Source organism: Molothrus aeneus, chromosome 8, assembly GCF_037042795.1.
Source record: "Molothrus aeneus isolate 106 chromosome 8, BPBGC_Maene_1.0, whole genome shotgun sequence".
Classification (NCBI taxonomy): Eukaryota; Metazoa; Chordata; class Aves; order Passeriformes; family Icteridae; genus Molothrus; species Molothrus aeneus.
The window spans coordinates 12,796,468-12,817,383 of record NC_089653.1 but is presented as its reverse complement, the minus strand read 5'-3'; the positions used below and the strand labels follow the sequence as shown (position 1 = coordinate 12,817,383).

At 39.5% G+C, this 20,916-nt stretch overlaps 1 protein-coding gene across 6 annotated transcripts in view; it reads right to left on the bottom strand.

The window, feature by feature from the left end:
• ZMIZ1 (zinc finger MIZ-type containing 1) overlaps positions 1-20,916 on the bottom strand; it is a 337,858-nt gene that overhangs the window by 70,552 nt on the left and 246,390 nt on the right. The window contains exon 1 of one of the 6 annotated variants that reach the window (XM_066554175.1): positions 20,332-20,522. The exons of the other annotated variants lie outside the window; for them this stretch is intronic. The gene's annotated coding sequence lies outside the window, so the exon portion shown is untranslated. Of the gene's footprint in view, positions 1-20,331; positions 20,523-20,916 lie in introns of those variants that run through there. 6 annotated transcript variants of the gene reach the window in all.

The following is a 20,916-nucleotide window of genomic DNA, read 5'->3' as shown; positions in this document are numbered from 1 at the left end:
GTGTCCCTGTGACTGGCACCAGCTGCTGAAGAGGTCTGGCCTCCCTGTGCTGCCTGGGCTTTGCCTGCTCAGCTGGGAAGGCGGGCTGGCGCCTGAGCACGCTGCTCAGCAGCCAAAGCTGGGAGCACTTCAAACATGGGCAGACACAAGGAGAACTTCTGAGATTTTCTCTTCTAAAGCCAAGGAGGTCCCTTGTGAGTACTTACAAACCACAGTTATTCAGCTGCGTATCAGCTTAGCCAACACTGAGATTTTTTTTTTTAAAACAAAAGAATCTTGATGACTTTGCTACTCAAAGGCCACCATCTTGCCAACTGGGAAACACTGCTCTACAAGGAAAAGATCAATAGTTTTTTCTTCTTCATAAATGAAGTCCTAGCCTGCTCTCTGAAGTACATATATAGTTTTAAATACACACAAACACATTCCTTCTTTCCTTCCTCATTTTTTCCTTTCCCTCTTTTCTCCCCCTTCAGTTTTAGATGCCTACTTTGTTAAATTTCAGCCTGAATTGTTAAAACCCAACAAAAGGATAAGTCCCAAGGCCAGTCTCATGATTAGTATGATGAGCCCTAACAATCCTGCCTTTATTAGAAATATACCTAAAATTCAGCTCCAATGTACTGATCCGTGTAGGACTAATTAAAAAATGCTCTGACAAGCACTTTAATTCCACAAAGACTGAGTGGTAAAATTATCTTTATAACTGCTGAAATAAATTTGGTGGTACAATACTGGTTAGAGCATATGACAAAGACTTGCTTTTTTACTTTTCCTGGTGATCCTGCCAAAGAGATGCTTCTTAAACCAAAGAGACAATCTATAAACCAAGTGCAAGAGGGATCTGTTAATTTAAATTTTTTTTTTTCTTCAAGTTACCTCAACTTGTTGAACTGCAATTCTCACTTTTAACTAGATACTATAGTTTTTCATGAGACATCTTTTGATTTCTAGAGCTCTGAAGACTGGACTTTGCAAGGCAGATGTCTTGAGAAACGATCAGAAAATGTTATAAGGAGCACTTGTTTTAATAGCCATTGCAACACCCTGGAGTTAAAAACAGAATACATCAGAAGTTTTTTATAATGGCCAATAAATTTTGTCATCTCATTAAATTTTACTGCATGTGTGTTTTTAAAGCAAAAAAAAAAGATGAATTCTCTCAAAACCTGCAACAAAATTGGATTATTCTCACATGAAAGGGAGGTAGGCAAAACCACAAAGGTACCGACTCATACCTGGAATAAGTTGTAAAATGAAACACAACTGAAGCCAATCAAGGTACCCTAAACTAGACATCCACTGGTTTCAGAAGTTGAAGTTATCATCTTCCAAACTGAAAGATAGGTCCTGAGGTCACAGAGGCCCCTATACTCAGAGGAGGCGAGCATGTGTATTATATTTATGCACTCAATAAAGGATAAAACTGTAATTTCATGGCATTATTTGCAAGGTGCAGCAAAAGGTAAATAATAACAGGCTGAAATATGAATTTGATTTTGCTTCTCACTTCCTCTGCAAGCATGAGGCAGTTCTTAGTAGAAAGATGAGATGCCAGAGAACAAAAATCTCCTAAAACGGACACTCTACTAGAGAGGCTCAATAGAGCCTTGCTGTCCAGGAAGATGATCTGTGGTACTATCACAGACAAGGCTAATTGGACACTGGATGCTTGACTCAAGCCCTCAGATTACTTTCAAGAAATCAATCATTATATTTTTAAAATAATAAAAAAATAAATATAATAAGCACAGAAAGTGTGCTTTGGAGAAAACCTAGTTATAGCAAAAGTTGCTTTGTTGGTGAGTCCAAAAATACAGCTTCACTCACTCACAAGAGAAACTATTCATGGACAGAAAGAACACTGCATAATTTGCAGGTCTTTGCAGGGCTCCCACCTCTCCACACCAAGACTCCCTTTTCCTCAAAACAGCATGAGCCAGACAGAGCTTTTTGCCCCCCTACCAGTCTTGAATATTTTAGGTCTTGTGTGAGTGAATCGTAAAGAACTGGGACACAAAGTTCAGTTTAACCAACTGCCAAACAGGAAAGCACTCATTACTCCTTTAAAAGCATCCTTTGTGCAAATGACTACAGTAGAGCATGTCTCTAAACAAGAAAAAAAAAAAAATCCACACAGGCAACATGACCAGTTCATCTCTCCAGCCCAGTGCAAGCAGCAGGCAGACAATACTGCCTCCTTCAGCTGCTTTCTCAAACTGACCTCCTCGAGTGCGAAGCCCCAGTATCATATTTATAAAAACAGACTGCAGGGGCAGACAGCTGGCTTGCACTAGAATGTCAGCAAAACCCCTGCTTTTATTGCTGATGTGAAATTTGAGTCTTATGAACAAGATATTTGGAAAGCTTGTTCAAGGAAAGGTGGACCAATCTGTAATTTCAGCAGTTACAGCACCAGACCAGAGCTCCATGAGGTTTTTTACCACATGCTTTACAATTCAAGAGGATGTAGGTTAATTGCACTCTGCACTGGCAACAGAAACAGCAACAGAAACAACTTCTCCTTCATGGCGCTGAGTTTAGCCCATTGCTTTCTTCAACAGTGAAACACCTGAGGTGTGCAGAGCCCCAGTTTAAAGGGTTTCACATGAGCTCACTGAAAACATTGAACTGACCATATGAGAGGCAAAGCAGCACAGACCTTGGAAGGTGCCAATGAAGCCAGGCCTGAAGTGAAGCTTGCTCATGTAACTCAACTGCCCTTCTGAAGAGCCTTGGACAAACCCCCTGGCAACAGACTCCCCAGAAGCTTGGTGGTGATGGGATCTGCAGCAAACTGCACAGTCCCCCCTTGGAGCTGCTTAACAGGAACACAAAACCAGAACCAGCAGTCCTGAATACAGCAAACAATGAACAGGCCATGGGGGACCAAAATCACATCAAAAATGAAAGCTGTTTAATGCATTCATCCAGTCTCTGGAAAGAATTTAAAAGTAACATGAAAGAGTTGCAGATGGCACGTTTCTGGGTTAAAAAAAGACAATATGGAGAGAAAAAAAAAAGGGAATGGACAAGTGGATGCCACACTACTTTTTGTTAAAATATGAGTGGATTTTAAATATGTACAACCTTTCAGGATAAGGGCACAGCGCTGTAAAAATTACTCAAAATCATCAATTTTGATAATGAATAGAAACATGGGACATAAGAAGTAAACAACAATAGTACTTTAAGTACTGCTACTAAAGTCAAAGGCTCATTGTTCAATGAAATAATAGTATGGTTTTGGTTTCTGTCTTAAAAAGCTAAACAAGCAATTATAGATTCAGAGATCAGCAAGCACAACTGAAGAAACACAAAGATACCTGAGTGAGTAAACAGTAAAAAACTACATTATTGCTAAACACCAAGAGTCATGGAAAAGTTACACTTGACGGAAAGGTTTCAAAATTAAGTTACTGGTATTCAGAAAAGACTACATGTGTTTTTACTACTGCTAGTTTTTTTCCTTCACACAGTCAAGTGCATTGAAATACCTATTACAAATATTTATGAAGCCAAGAACAGACTGAAACTCAAAGTAAAATTAAGCATTTATATGCACATGCTCACTGACATTGGAAAATATAAATGACAGAAATGGACATTAAACATTAGCTCTTGTTCTTAGAGGTATACCAAGTTTCACACATTTGTCACATGTGACATCTATAATTAAAAGTGCAAGGGAAAAAAAGTAATTTTTTGAAATGTAGGTTACTAACTTCAAAAAAGACCTAGGAATCATTCTTACCTAATGATTCCATTCAATGTTTACCTCTCCAATGAAAGCAACAAACCTAAACTTCATGTATTAGCTAAAAATGAAACAGACTTAGCTAAAAAAAAAAAGTGACTAACTGGAAAATCAGGATTAGCAAACTGAAGGCCAGAAAATAAGAACTGAATCATACTGATGCCTATATAAAGCACTGGAGCAGTGCATTTTAAATCAATCTGTTCATTCTAGGCAATATGTATAGTGGGACAATTATTTGTTTTCTTTTCTCCAATGTTTAGTCACCATAAAAACCCTCTACATGAAAACAGCTTGTGCTTTAAAGTTCTAATGAAGCTCATAAAAAATTAATAGAATGCAAAGAAGGAAACATGATGATGCATAGAGATCACGTGGCCAAAAGACAAGTAAGTATGTGCAGGTCACATTGGTAACATGCTTATCTTGCATTTGCATCTAAGGCAGCATTTGAAACCTGAAGGCTGGATTATAGAATGCACATCAGGAGTTGGTAGCTATCATGTCTAAAATGCACATGAATTGCAGAGAATTTATTCAAGTTTCTATATTCTAGGCAATGGGAGAAACAAGTACAAGAAAATGAACTCCCCTGGTGAAATCTTCAGTGTGCCAGAAGAATGGCAAAACCAACATCAACTGCTGCAAGGATAGGATTTTATCTGTTAAAAATTCTGTTTACTTTTCTAGGGCCATGGATGTTGGTCTTGCCCTCTCCAGCACAAAACAACAACCCTTTGGTTCCTGGGCAGAGTGGAAGTTCCAGACCTGTGTCAGGCTGTCAGCCCCACTCCACACCCCAGTCCCACATGCACACACTTCCCATGGTGGGCATTAGAAATCCAGAGGGCCCCTCAACCACAGCAACTCATCAAGGAGGAGACACCAGTGCAGAGCTTATTCCAGTCCTTTACCCTGGATAAGGACAGAATAGGACAGTAAAAGGAAGGACAGAATCCTGCAGTAAATTTGCTATAGAGTCTTCTCTGCTCACCTGGCATTTCTCTATATCCTCCCAGCAAACTTACATAGGGTTGCTCTTTCAAAATCATGTTGAATTGGGCCAGTAGAACTATTTTCTGTCTTCCTAGCAACAAATGCTAAGGTTGCTAAGGTTTGCTTAGGCTAAATTGCGTTCTGATGTCTTATTTATGATACACTACTTCCTCCTGATACCTTAAGAAGAAGTGTAAATACACAAGCAGCAGCAACAAATCAGATGAAAAACAGTATTGGAGAATGCAGTTCAGAACTGTATTTGATTCATAAATCCTTAGCTTATGCTATCAACGAGGGAATCAAACTCTGATAAGCAACTCTAAAGAGGCTTTTTTAAGGTTCCTCATTTATCCTCTTTAATCTTTAGACTGCCTGTTCTAAAACATATGATGAGAATAGGAAACTACTGTGAACTAATGTTCATTAACACCAGAGGTTGGGGAAGAAAGAAATCAGGTGCAGGTAGCAAATAATGAGAATCCCATTCATGTTTAAGAGCTGTGTTTGTTCATAACTAGATGTGGTAGATTGCTGACAAGGAAAAGAAAGAAGATGATCAGACGTAATAGTAGGCATTGTTTTCAAAGATGCTCTTATCTAATAAAACAATAACCTTCTAGACTTCACTATTCAGGATAAAACTGAAAACAAAAAACTCCTCCCTGACAGAGGAAACTATATCTCTCCACTGCATACACTGACACACTCCTAGTATCTTTTTGAATGAAGTATGTGCAACTCAACAATATATCTTGCTATAAACTGTCTACATGATTACATTTGCAGCTGCCATTTCACTGTAATTTAATGCTAATTTTTTCATGTTTATATTTGATGCTTTTAATACTATTGTTTTCTAAGGCATTTAAAAAAAGTATTTACCTCAATGAGTCTGTACAGATGAAATTAAATTAAACAAAACAAAAACAGTTGCATGAGCCTCTCTGCTGTCAACACTGACTAGACTGTCTACAAAACCAATCTGCAGCACTCCTCAAGCATATTAGTAAGCAACAGGCAAGCTGCTAAGCTCAAAAAGGATGAAATTACAAATACTAATGAGTCATAAGAAGACAGATAGAAACTAAAATTGTAAGTTGATTAAAGATATCCTTCCATTGGCAGGAACAGTGAAAGCAACCGTAAGGCACGTATTAATCCAGTTCTACCATAAACTGGTTAAGACTACTGGTGTCAAGATCAATCATTTCAGTCTTGTTTAAAATCATTCTTTTCTTATGCCCTATTGCTACTCACATCTGTCCTAACTATTATATACCTGTTTATTTAAAGAAAAGGAACATATGGCACCAGAGACACAGAGATAGCAAATGCAGACTAATGGGTGCAGCTGTCACACAGGAAAGGCAGGCAGGTACATTTGCCCATCTGCCTTTGCACACGCAGAGAGCAGAACATTGGCCACTCCCTTCCCTGAGCAGGAGAGAAACCTTGAAAACCTGCTCTCAAAATTGAGACAAAATGCTGCTATCTCCTTGGACATCAACTCTTCACAGGTTTTGTTAGCTGAACTTATCAAAGTAAGTCACAAACACTCTTGGCAAGTATAAGCTTATAAAGCAAAAAATCACATCTGAACTTCACTATTGCTACTAGACACTTGATTTTCCCCTCACTTGTACCTCATATCTTCTTTAACTTAAGGAGTTCTTCCTCAGCCTGGCTTACATCAGATTCAGGTGTGTTGCCTGTCACTGTTGGTGTATTAGCATTTGTTATTCCTGTGCTCATGGACTTCAGCTATCTTGCTTAGGTTTTGGATGTTATGACTCTTTACTCAGCTGCCTTTATTCTGAAATTGGATTACTAGCAGCAGCTTTAGTTATGCAGCCCAAAAGGAGCACACATCATCTTTCTTGCTGACAGACAATGTTTCTGCAGAGAGAAAACACACTATCTCTGGGGGAAGGAGTACTTCATGTCAGTGAAGCAGTGTGCAGGGATCAGGATCACCATGCTGGCTACTTGCAACAGCATGTCCCAGTCCTGAGTGCATTTCACCCAAGCTGAGCTTTTTATAGAACTGCAGCTGTTAAAGTATTGCCTGAACTTAAATTCTCCCACTTTTCCTGTTCCAATGAAAATAGAAACTTTTAATAGTCATTAGCAGAAATTAAAGAATTCGGTTTGTGATTAAGAGATGAATTCTACAATTACTGAAACCAAATGAAATTACTGAATTGTTTTTACTCTAAATTGTTATTTCAATAAAGCAGCATGCAGATGAGAACACGATTCATTTTCAAATGGAACAACTACCTACAGCAATACAATCAAAGTAATCGGCACTGTGGCCTCCTCCCTGCACGCCCACAGTGCACAGAACAGGTGAGAACTGACAGGTTACACTTCTGAGTTCAGCACAGGCTTCCTCAGGTAGGGAAAGGACACTGCTCTGCAAACAGGCTCCACACAGGAACCAATTTCAGCCCCACTTTGGGGAACACGTTGGCTTCACTGAACTGTAACACCAACAGTCAACTCCTGCTAGATTAACAAGATTTTAGAGAGGCTAAACATGAAATTCTACACAAGTGATTATCAAATGCTAGAGAGAAATAATTATCACACCTGAAGTGCTAGAATATGGAGAGACGTCTCATGTTATTGTAATTTGATCCAAATATTGATCTATTTGTCAAAACCTAAAAGATAAGGAAAAAACCAAAATACAAACACATTTCTACAGAAGCAAATCAACACAGAAGAAGACCAGCAGCAATACTGTCTTTGAACAGATCTTTAAAACACAGTTAAAGACCATTTGTCTGGATAAAAAGGACCACATCAGTTTTTTGGACCACACAATCATTTTAATTCATTTACAAAAAGCTTACAGATGTGGCTTAGCCAGGAGTTGCTCAAGTTGCAAATATGCCCTGCTCTGGCAAGTTTCAATTTTTTCCCAAAGGGTAGGTCACTGCACAGAAGGACAAAAAACACCCAACCAAGCAGCCTTGGGCATACATGAAAACCACTTTTCACTCAGAGATAGAATTGAATGTTTTTATACTAAAACCAGGCTAAACTGCTTCTTCAGGAAATTATCAAAGGCAACATAGCTGAGGTTGCTGAACAAGAGGGGTTGGGATGCATTTTGGGCACCCGTTTTGGGCAGCTGCAAATTCAGGGAATATGGAAGATGTTGCTATCAATAACGTCAAACCCACTTAAATTGAGTTCATACTTTCTTTGATAGTCCTTTGAACTTGAAACTCAAGATGAAACTTAGGATAAGATCAAGTCCTCCTGGACTGAAACCTCTGAATTACATACAGAACTGCACCAGACTGATCCTAAAACCCCTCTCAAGGAGTAAAGCCATATTTACATATTTCCATAATGCTGAGAAGACTCTCTTGAGTGAATGAATAACATTTTGGTGTAGTTCAAATGATTACCAGTCTTTTTACCAGCCAGCCTTTCTTTTTCCCTACAGAATTTGTGGACTAGGCAGGTTTACCATTATTCATGGATGATCCATGACAAAGAAAATGATGCTATGGGCAAGGAGACTATTTCAGAGACATATACTGATGTGCATTCAGGAGAGATTATTTGGAAATACATTTGTTAGAACACACACCTTAGCAAACCTTGTAAATTAGCATTTTCTTGGCAACTACACTGACTAACAAAACACACAATCCCAGTCTGTATGCACAGTATCAGAGAGCAACAGAGCGTTGGCCAGAAAACAGCACTCAGTGAAAACCTTGGGAAGTTCCAATAGGCAGTAAGAGATAGTTACTTTCAGGAGCATGGTTCTTGCCTCTTCCATTCCTTGGGACCATTTTAATAGATATTCTACTAGCACAACACCCCTCAAAAAATTTAATATGTGTGCCAATTGTAAATATGGGTTGTATCAGCAAAGAAAATTGATCTGGCTAGTTTATAGCTAATACTGATTCCTTGAGTGAAACAAGCAGCATGAGCAAAACAGCATTTTTATTGTAGAACGATACCTATTCTAGCATTTTTGCCTGTATTGAGTGTTGTAAATAACCACAGTCCTTAATGGCATTTCCATGCACACACAAGTTTTATGTGCAGATCTTGCTCCAGGTGATTTCATCCTCACTCCACAAATTCCTTATCATTTATACCTTAATATCTTTCTTCCAGGTTTCAGAGAAATCACTGAAATCAAGTAATAAACTATCTCCCAAAAGGTACATGTCTTTCACATCATATAAAATGGAAATTCAGTGGAGAGCAGATAAGTTCTCAAAGCTCAGTCTATAAAAAGGGAAGCATATGCAGTTCTGTAGAAAAACATGAAGGAGTAGGCTAAGGTAGGCAGAAGTTACCAGTCTGATGGCTAATTTCTAGCAGTCAAAGTTTAACTTGAATTTATGATTTTAGTAATTCCATAACTATCAGGGAAGTGTTGACATAGTAGCCTTCTCTTCCCCTGCATTTTTCCTCTTTTCCCTGCTTATTTACAGGTGTGTTAAATCAGAACACAGGTGTCTTCTATTTCCTACACAGATGGAGCTATCTTCGTGCTTTTGAGAGAGAAATTACCATTACTGGAGGAAATCTGATTATGGATTATTTTACTGCTTGAGTCACTACTTGTATGTAGATGTTAGTACTCATGCAGTATGAAACACAATCTTCAATCTCTACTGTAATTATGAAGAAAAAGGAGAGTTAAGGACAGACCACAAATATCTTGATCATCAATGAAATCTGCAAGAGAAGCTTCTGGAGACACTTAGATATTTTTTTCCCCTTGGATCCTTTGATTCACCCAGAACTGATCTCAAAACAGATTACAAAAACAATGAAAATACATATGGGAAAACTCAGCTGTAGACTCCAGTTTTAGATGGTGACAACTGGTAACATTCCTTTAAATTGCCTCAGTCTGTTAACAATTTAAAGCCCTCTGAAGAAGACTTAAAAATTTGCCAAATTCTACGAGTGAAACTGTACAATAGCTTGAAATAGCATTATTTAGAAGGCTGGTTCACGGTGGTTCCATTGACAGAAAATTGAGAGCCACAATCACCCTTCAGTTTAAAGGTTACAAGCACTACTTAGGGTGAAATTTCTGAAAAATTATCAGCTGTTTGACATGCTTTGTGAAGATCAACAAATTCAGAGACATTTCAGTGCAGAGACAATGAATAATAAATATTACTTTCACACTAAGACATTAACTTCCATACTGCAGTCAGACATTTTGACAGTCAAAGTACTGCACAAACACAGGCACAGAAGCAAAATGTTAGAGGAAAGTGCCATTATGTAAACACAGAGCAGAAAGCAGGCAGAACTGAGCTGCAGAGGGAATACTCAGGCTACTACTTAAGACTCCACTGAAATAAGAAATGTTGAATTCTCATGCAGTATTGTTTTATCAGCCTCTACTTCATTAAAATAAATTCCTTCATTTTAGTCTCCCTGATGCTTTGTGCAATTTGTACATCCTTGAAACTGATGAGATGGCTGGAAAGACAAATGTCTATTTCAAGTGAAGTGTCTGTCACCCATTCTTTTGGATGACTTGGCCAAAGTGTGAGTGTTCACAGGCACAGGTGCTCTGACTACAGGAGACGTACAATTGAGAAGTAGGATGCCCAAAGTAAAGAAACCAGTAACAGAAACCATTGCAACTGGGAATCAACACTGAGGGTTAAGTAACCCTAAAAATGGGACAGAGCTCCCATTTTTCACTGCATCAGCTTTGCTTCACTTGACACTGAGAAGAACACAGCAGAGAATCAGGACTGGTGAATCTGGCCACTGTGGAAAGCTGCTTGTCTGACTGCACAAGCTGTTTTCCTTGTTGTTTGCTAAAAAATTATTTAAAAATAGTCATGATGTCTTTGCAATCCAGCTAAATAAACCACAGTAAGTACTGAAAGAAGACATTCATTGTTCCTCATTTTTTTTCACACCATTATCACACCTTTGCCATGACAGCAGAAATAGCAACAGTTCAGGTACTTCCTCTCAGAACAGCTAGACAACCCTTAAAGCATCAATTTCCCAGGAGACAGAAAGAATCCCAAATTTTCATGAAGAGGCATTTGCTGTCTGAGACGGGTCCTTCTCCCCTCCCTCCACTAAAAAACAATTGTAATCTACTCTGTACCTTTCCAAAATGCTGTGGACTATTACACTCAGAAAGAAAAGTCATTCATGCCTGACACTCATGTCCCAAGAGAAGCACAGAAAAAATTCCTGTCTTGCTACCACAGGTGCATCTTTTTTGCATCTGCTAGCAACAACTGATGAGATCATTCACCAGACTGTCATGAAGTAAAAATATTAGCCATCAATATACTCCATCTCCTGGATCAGAAGAGACAGCCCATCTCATGACACTCACCAGGGCTGCCTGATGACAGCTTTCATTCCTACATCTCCATTTCTTCTGCTTAGTAGTGAGTGTCCTGGGAGGTTCTTGAAATTTGTGTACCAAAAACAAAGAAAAAAGAGAAATACAGCTGTAGGAAGGTCAGGATTTCAGAGCATTCCAACTCAGGATTTAGTATTGATGCAATTGCTCTAAAAACTGTAACAGGAGTTACTTTTTGGGGGGATGGGTATTTGTCTATTTGTCCTCCTTACCCAAGAGGCCAATTTATTCCAGCATCTATCCCAATTAAAGTCACCTCAGAAAACCTAATGTATTTTTTTTTAAATTAATTTTATTTATGGGGCTAACACCTGCATGCAGTTTAGCAGCAGAAACCACATTTTTTTTTACCTTGCTTGATTATGCTGTATGGGAAGAGTAAAAACATAAAAAAACCCCAGAACTGCTGTAATATAAGGGCTTTTCCTGCAAAAGAAACAGCTGCTGTGTGTTCCCCTCTATCACTCATCTGATAAGTCTCAAACAAGACAGCATTTTATTTGCTTTATTTTGGAATAGCATTTTATTAGCTTTATTCTCTTTCATCACCTTGAATCACCCTGCTGGTGGTAAGAAACTGAGTCTGCATGGCACTACTTCAGAAGCCAAAGTTGTATCATTCTTCAAAAACAAAACAGTGTTTAAAATGTCAGTAACTTATAGAAATGGCTCACATACAACCACTTCACAAATAAAAGAAACTACTATGAAATGAGGCTCAGGGATCAGGCTCAGAGAAGGTGGCCTGCCAGACTTGGCTACAGGCTGCATGCAACATGGTCAAACTGCCTCTCTATGGTGTATTTCAATTTCTGTTGGATATGATACATGTAGTATCTCTCTGCTAATTAACTTTTGGTGTTAATGATCACAGGGACACCATTAAAATGCTAAAAAATTACTTTCAGCATTTCACAGGTAACTGAAAACTAACTAGCAAAAGGTAAACCACCTCAAAATCTCATACTCTCCTTTGTTCAGATTAAAGCACAAAGGTGGTAACTAAGAGTAACTGCAGTGTTACTGTCCTTCCTGCACTCACTCTGCAGAGCACATTCATTTCCAGAGGTGTTGGTTCAGCACCTTCTGTGAGCACTTGGTTGAGTCCAGCCTCCCTCAAAGCAAGCCTGACATTCCCTCCTGCCTTGTGCCAGCCCTCAGTGCACATTGGCTGACTAAGGCACATATAATGAAGCATCCTTGTGCCCTTACTCAAAGGAACAAGTTCCCACAGAAATATCTCCAGACTTCAATCTACAAGTGCAAGAGAGTGAAAAAAAAAAAAAGCAAAAAACCAAAAAGGTATCTGGACAGAACTGCAGAAACTCCTCATAAAGATGCCAAGGAAATGAATTTTTTTCCTCCCCTTGCTCTCCCCCAGTTTTAGAAATATTAAGAGGAAGTAAAAACAAAACAAGCAAGTAAAGCCACTTCAACCAGGTCAAATGTGTGTTGAAGCAAAGGTAAGAAACCACTTAAAGCTCTCACAGGATTGTAAGCCCCTATGACAGCTCTGATAATTTTAAAGGCTTAATTCCATTACAGTATCTGGCAGCCTGCAAGGGCACATTTTACTAACCATAGGCCACCAGGTCATAATAGATGCTGACAGAAAACATCAAAGTTTAAGTAGGCTGTAAGATCATAAAACATTTCATGCTGCACAGTGCCAGCAATGTAACTATGGAGCTGTTTGAGAGGAGAAAACAATGGCAGAGTCTTGTCCCCACCTGCAGTCCCAGGGAAGCCCAGCAGAATCAGCTGGCCAGGATGACCAGCCCAGACCATGCTCCTGTGACATGAAAGTGTTTTTGGCTGTGTCAAAGCCCAAATTTCCTATCTTACTTAAAACTCAGAGTGCAAGATCAGATTATTTAAGCTGAAGAAAACATATCCACACAATAGATTTCACTAGTCCTCTTCATCTGGCAAATACAGTGAGCAGCTGCAGCTGGAGCAGCAGGGCTGGAGGCATCCTGGCAGCCCAGGTCAGGCAACCTGCAATTGCCTCTGTGCAACACTGGAGCACTCTGACTTGGAAAAGCAGCACTCAGATTCTTGCTGTGATGAAGATCTAAGCCAGCAGTTTAAACAATTTAGCAAGAAACAGTAATTTTGCCTTCAATATCCCACAAAACTTACTCAAGCACTGCAACGTAACCACTGCAGGTGGCAACGCTTGCTTCAACTCCCCCTGAGAGTATTTATGCAACTTACACATGCAGTTAAAGCTCCAATATGTAATTTGAATTGCTCACTCTTGAGGGGTGGCTAGATACAGCAACAATGGCCATAATAATCACAGACTTAATCTTATTTCAGCCACTAAATATGAAACCTAATATTTGACATTCCAAACCAGCGGAAAGAAAGGTAATGCATAGATCATTGCCTGTGTGCATGGAAGAGCTTGGAAACTGCTCTCTCCTGCATACTGGCTTTCTACAAGGCACTATGAGAATATACACAAATAGATCTTCTGCTTTTTCTCTTCTCTATGCAAAAGAGCTCCCCTGAATGACATCTATCTGGATAATAAATTGCCAATACCACAAACAATTACATTAGAAGCAGTTCAAAATGTAAGGGGGTGGGAGCTAACTACTGACCAAATCTGACATACAAATAGCTTGCTAATTTGTCAGCAAGCCAAAATAAATGGAATGGGCTGGCTACAGGTGCAGGTAAACGCCTCAGAAATAGACATCAATAAATCATTTAGCTCTCTATAACATTTTAGATTACAGTCATTTAACAAGAAGGACATTTTTGCCTTTGCAACATGATTCATGAGTGCTTCAAGTACACTTGAAGCCATTTAAAGTCAGTACTTAAGATGGGATTTTAAAACTTCCATTTTTTGATCTCCTATAACCTACACTTAACTTAGCAAATATTATAAACTGTATCCTCTGTTCTGCTTATCACAAAATACAAAATCCAAGATTATGGGGTATTGCACACTAATGATCAACTCTCCAAAGCCCCAAACGCTCTCTGTGAGAGAATTCATATCCCTGCTATTTTTTTGTAGATGTAGAGACAAAGAGGAAGTTTGCTGCATGTCAGGCAAGTCAGATAGCCAACATCCTAGTTTTACTAGATGTGTCTACAAAGACAGAAACATGATAAAAAGAGTGGGTCATCACACATTACAGATGTGTTCCTTGCAAGTAAAAATCACTTGGTCCTCATAATTTTCCATCTCAAGTACTTCTTGAAAAAGCCAGTCTGCAAATAACTGTTCTGTCTGCTCAAAGACCATCTGTGGGGCTGTGTTTCTATCAAAATGATACAAGGTGTCACAAACAGTAACAGTCAGGCACTTAACTGCATGTTCTAAAGAAGGTCAGTCTTGTACTAAAGCCAGAAACACAAAACACACAAGGACTATCTACGCTTCCATTTTGCAAAAATCTTAAGAGCATATTTACAAGTCGTAAAGTCATTAAGTAAAAAAAAAAAAAAAAATCTTCCATTACTAAAGGACAAAGACCATATATAAACTGACATGAACATTTGTTTCTAACCTGAGTCTAGTGCAACTTTGCTCTAATCAAGTGTATGTCTTGACAGACACAAATTACTTCAAGGACCTTCCAGGTAAATCAGCCCATTAAGGAACTACAGTACTTCCACCCCAAGGAATAGTTAGAAAACATATATAACCATTTGGAAAGTGGACTGAAACAGGACAATTTAATAATACTCATCTATGTGCAAGACAACTGGTTTCTAAGTTTCTTCCAGACTAACCTCTCAATTGCCCTGTTGCTGGAAAAACAGTAGGAATGCAAAGGTGTATAGGAACATGAAGAACTGCTAGTTATCTCCAAAAATATGGTATTTTATTACACCTAGCACAGAAGGAGTTTTTACACACTTATAACTTCACACGACAGCCAGGCACATTGCCAAACACACATTACAAACCTGAGCTAACAGCCAAATCAAGACAGAACCCCTGTTCAGCACCATAGTTCACTAAGGTGCTCCCAAACTTCCTGAAAAACACAAGCAGCATGACACAATTCTGCAGAGTATCTGTCTGAGCAGGAAATCTGGAGTTAAAACCACTGACAGCAGCAAAATGAGAAGGCTGAGAAGTACCCGTAGCAGACCCTGCTAACAGAACCAGAGAGACCTACAAGCTGCTCAAGGCAGTCAAATAACAGCCTGTGATCAATAGGAGCAAATACTGCTGGCAGATCAAGCAGGATCAAGACTACATAAGCCACTGCAATCTGTATGAATAAGTAAATCATGACAGGCTCCTCTGAAAGCCATGCTGTTAGGCTGATGCTTGAAAACCTTAACTTTCTAAAACAGTTGGATAGTGTCAGTAGATAAGACAGTAAAAGTACTGTTAACACCCTTCTTTCAAGTCTGGCCTGCTATACGGATAAGTAAGTGGCACTAAGTGGCACAACACCCCCTTCCCAGTATTTTTTTCTTTTCCTACTACATATTAATGCAGAAATAAGGTTGTTAGTAAATGTTAAATATTTTAAATCACAAAAGCAACAGCAGGTCAGTAAAACTGGTTACCATAGCTAACTGAGAACTGAAGTGAGTCCTGTGACAAACTCCTGTTACTTCTCCCTGTTACCTTCTAAGGCTGACCACAAAAAGATAGTCAAGAATAAGTAAAGGAGTGCTTTTTGTGAGAATCCCAGTTCTTCCCATCTGTCCTAGTTCTCCTTCTACTGAAGTTTTACTCACTTTATTTGTAACTAAGTTAGGTCAGAATGATTTTGAAAATCCAGTACAGATAGTTTTAATGATAAGATTGTGAAAGAATGAACCTCTCTAGGTACTGTAACACTATATCCAAACAGCATTCTAACAAGCTTGCATTCACCAACAATTGTGGGATTTTGTCTGCTTCCAGGATCTCAACAGAGAGTCCAGCTTGCCTACCCCCTGAAACTTAATTTAATAGATGCAAGGGACACTGAGGAGGTATAAAAACCCCAAACTACTAACAACAAAATTCAGTTTGATGATTAGAAGTTTATAAACAAACACTGAGGGTTACTCATCAAAATGTTGAGAGCTGTACTTTAGTTACAATAAAAAACAAGAATCAGGAGCTTAGCTGGCTGTCAGAACATTTTACTGGTACTAATAAAGACAATTGAGAACAAAATTAACTTTTTTTTTTAATGAAATAGTTAAAACTGTCATTGGTTGCACTGGATTACTGTCAATAGAACGATCCCAAACAACCTAAGACTCAGGATTAGTAACACACAAACATTCCAGAGAATATTTAAGAATGATCTAGGTCAAGAACTAAAGAAATGCATAGTATTTATTAGAGGTAGGCTGACTGGCAGCCTTCTACACTACTGAAGTAATTACTGTCCTGACGTCACTCATTTTTCTTTACAACTATACTTTGTCTTGATTTTAAGGAGAAAATTCTTCAAGTAAATTCTTTAATTAAAAATAGAAATAAAAAAACTGTCTGCGATCTTTCTGGGTTTCTCTTGTTTCCTTCCCGGATTGTCAGTGAAAGCCAGACTGGCTGGCTGCTTTCTCCCTGATGATGAATGGATACACACTCTTCCCCATGCCTTGAAAGCTATTACTGCTTTGCTTTACTGCACATTGGTCTACCTCTCACAATTAGTGAAACAGCCATTTCATTTGAAGGCTAGCTCAACATTTTACATGCTGGTTTAAAAGGTTTTGCTCAGTAACTTGAAATTGTTTTTAGTTACTTCCAAAACAACTGTTTTATATACCAAAACATTGACCACACACAGCTTTGACATTGTTTTGCTTCAGCATTTTAGAAGGTATACCCCGTGGAATTTTGGTTCCTATCCTGCTGTTAGAAGAGCCAAATGATATTAACTTAATATATTCTTTTCAGTGTGTTAACTTTTAGTTATTGCTAATTAATTTACTTTTTGTTTTGCTTACTTCAAAGAAACAGCCAGTAACACCATACTACAGTGAAACAGATGTCATGTCTACTGGTTTATTTCACAGAACTTTCTGGTTTCCTCTGGAAAGGCAGTACAAGGAAAACAAACTAAGAAATTTAGGGGACACACAGTGGGGTCATTTGTTACATGATTTTTTTTTTTTTTTTTAAGCCCTCTGGATATGTCTCTGCTGTGTCTTGCAGGCTACCAGAAGTAGTGAACCATCTGTTCAGCCTGCACAGCTCTCCACATGCCCAGCAAGGCTTCTGAGTCTTCAATTAGATCACCCAGCTCTGCTTGCACTGAACAACAATGCAGCAATAGCTGAGCAGCACTGGGAGGAAGCAACTTTTCCCCACCTCTTTTTTTTTTCCTTGAGCAAAAACCTTGCTGTCCAGCTGATTACAAGCAGTTTCATGGCAGTCTGCTAGGAGCAGCTTCTTCTGCTGTTCCACCCTAGAGAAAACAGAAGTTCCCCTAGGCAGATCTGCCTCAGAGGAAGGTATTTCCTGTGGCACTCCGTTCTCCAACTGAGAGGAACCAAACCAGAGAGTGCCTTCACTGAGATCTCTGAACCATAATTTTAACAATGTATCACAAGATGAAGTGTTGGGGTTATTTATTTTCTGCTTGTTAGCTCCTTCCCTGGTTAGCTCTTTTGATACTTTTAAATATAACCTACAGTGTATTCTTTTGTTAGGAGAAAAAAAAGTTACGGTTGTGCCATCCCACAGAGCGACAGTTTCCTGATGGCTTCACTCTAATGATTTTTGGTCACTGTTGATCAGCAATATCCCTTTTGCTGATGTAATAGTCATGAGAAAGCAGCCTTGCACAGTGACAGTTCCAGTGACAACTGAGGATAACGTGGGAACTTCTGTGTCCTCAGCTTACCTCGTGACATGGAAAAACACTATTCTCTTGTCTTAGTTACACATCTTGTAATTGCAGGGGCTTGGGGCATTGGATTCAGAGACTCTCTTGAACTAATTGCTGTACTAACTCTTATGGCAACAGCAAGCCTGTTTTGCCAGACTATTCTCTCTAAACTATCTCACTGTAATTAATACAGCACCTGTTACTACAACAACAAATTGTTTATTCACAGAGCCTAAGTGCCCTCTATTTTTCTCTCATTGTTGGTTTGCATGCTCTGCTTCTTTGCTTTGTAACCAAAAGCTGTCCACTACACATGGACAAGCTCTCTTGGGTGTTCCTGGAGCATTCATCCAGCATAAGGGTCCCAGGACTAAATGCTACTTTCAGTACAAGGAATACCAAGAAAGTGCATGTGTTTCACTGAAATATGAACACAGCAACACGTCAGCCAGGATCACAGAGACATTGACCACGCACAGCTTTGACATTTGTACCCATTCTACTATGATCTACGCAAGATTAAAGGCTTATGACTACATTTCAAATCTCACTTATGATCAGTATTTTCAATTGCTAACATGAAACTGTACCTCACTCATTCAGATAACTTCTTTACTAGTGAAATTTCACTGCACTTGCAGACGTATTTCCCCAGGGATTTTCTGATGGCTCCTCCAGAATGGGGTAAGGGTGGTGTTAACAATGTTAAGTAGTTTTTTAAATCAAACTTTGACCATCAATTTGATACCAAGCCTTTGGTAACACTCTTCTGTTCACTTAAACTGGAGTATTACTGGCTGAGTTCTACTGAAATAAATTTACATAAACCCAAACTTTTTTCCCCATGTTCTATTGCACTTTAGCTGCCATCTCAGTTTAAATGCTAAGCAAAAAGAGGAACAAAATTCTGCTAAGCAGATTGGTGACAGCATGGAGAGACATGCTTCTGCTCAACTCAGAGGCACTTCCACTTTAATGCATGATTAGATGCTGATAATTACTTTATTACCAATATATCTGTAATAAACTTCTAACTTGAACAAAAACTACAGGAAATATTAGGCAACGTAGAGCAATTTTAGCTGGATCTTAGTTTTATGTACTTCCATTTCCAAGTAGTGTCACGCTAATTGCTTTTCCTAGGTCACCCCAGCCTAATGACCCGGTTAGCTTAACCTAAGACATGACTTCTTGAAAGAAACTGTCTCCACAGTAACTTTTAATTCTAAAATCTACATATTTGCAGAGTGAACACTGTCTTTTACAGTATTATGAGCCAAGGTAAGTTGTCATAAATGTGGGTTCAATTTGACCAGTTCACCCCATGAGATGTCTACAGAGAGCATTTATTTCATCAAAAGATGACAGATAGTAAGGGATTTTTAACTGGATCTTATAATGGGTTCACCTGAACTCAGGACAAACAGTTTGTATGACTCAAGTCACAACTTGTTTTGACAGTGGCTTTAGTGGCTCCAGAATCACTGATGCTACTTTATGCAAAGTCTATTTTACCTTACACAGCGATTTTACCGATTCAAAGAGCTGTTATCTACAATAGCAACCTCTCTTCCCCCAACAGACCGTGCTGTCAACATCTGAATTGCAAACACTGAAGCTGTATAGATCCTTTGCATTTTGTTTTTGGCACACATTGATATATGCTATTTTATTGAGTTTTTAAATACTATTTGCATTAAGCCGACTAACTAAACTATACAATAAAACTAATGTCCCAAATTCCAGTCTGGCGCCACTAGTTTGAAACTTTATGATAACTCCTTAAATAATATGCTAATTAAGTAACCTTTTTCAGTTTTTTACACAGGAAACGAATAAACAAGACACTTGTTACTACTCAGCATAAGGGGCAAAAAACTTGTCAACTGGAATACCCGAGACTGTCATTGATACTAATACTACTTTGAGATCTTCTATGAAAGCACCACAGATGTGAGTTGTGCGTGGCAAGGTCTTTATAAAGACGGTAAAAATGAAATGGTGGCAGCAGTATTGTCACTGCTGTTTGCAGAACAGCTTGTCACGTTCTGACAGTGCCAGACAAGCTAAAGTTGCAGGAAAGGCCACTGCTAACCGGTGTTGCCTTTTGGTGGTGTGAGTGCAGATGCGGGCAGCAGGGCGCGGGCCGAGCCGCAGGGTGCGGGGCAGGGCAGGGCAGAGCCCGCTGCCATCGCTGCCAGCCCCGCACCGCCGCTCCCACAATGCACCCGCTCCCGCACACACACACACAGACAGACAGACACACAGACACACACGGGCACAGGCTCTCCCGGGGCGAACGCGCTCCAGCACACGGCCCCGCTCCCGCACGCACGGCCGCCGCCCCCCCGGAACCAACTTACCCCCGAGTTACATCCCATTCACCAGCCCGGCTTCCTCTGCCGCCCCTCCTCTGCGCGCCTGCCTCTGCTGCTGCAGAGAGGCCACATATGTCTGCAAACACTTCTAGGCAGAAAGCAGCCAGTGCAGAACAAAGACAGCCGGGGTTGCCTTCATCTCAGCACAAGGCAGCCAGTAGCTATTTTCAAGCTTGTTCGCTCTCCCCCTCTGAGGGCACCCTGCTCTGTTTCTCCCTCTCTCTCTCCTCTTTGCCTGTCCAGCTACTGCACAACACGCATCAATTATTCATTGCTTGTCTCCCGGTTTCCAGGCAAAACCAATCACAGATGGAGTCTTGCTAATGGGCTCATGCCGTACTTGCCAACAGGCTATTTGTGCTCAAGCTACAACCCTCTAGAGACAATAAAGAGAATCAGGTTAAGCTTTAAAACTTCACACGTACGCGAACAGACCTAAAACGGCGATAGACATGTAAGCATCCCTATGACATTGCTTAGGAGTACGTCTTCGGCATACAGCATGGCAGAAGGCTGCTGTAAATCTTCCGAAAGGGCTTTAAGAAAATCAAACACTCAGAAAAATCTCAC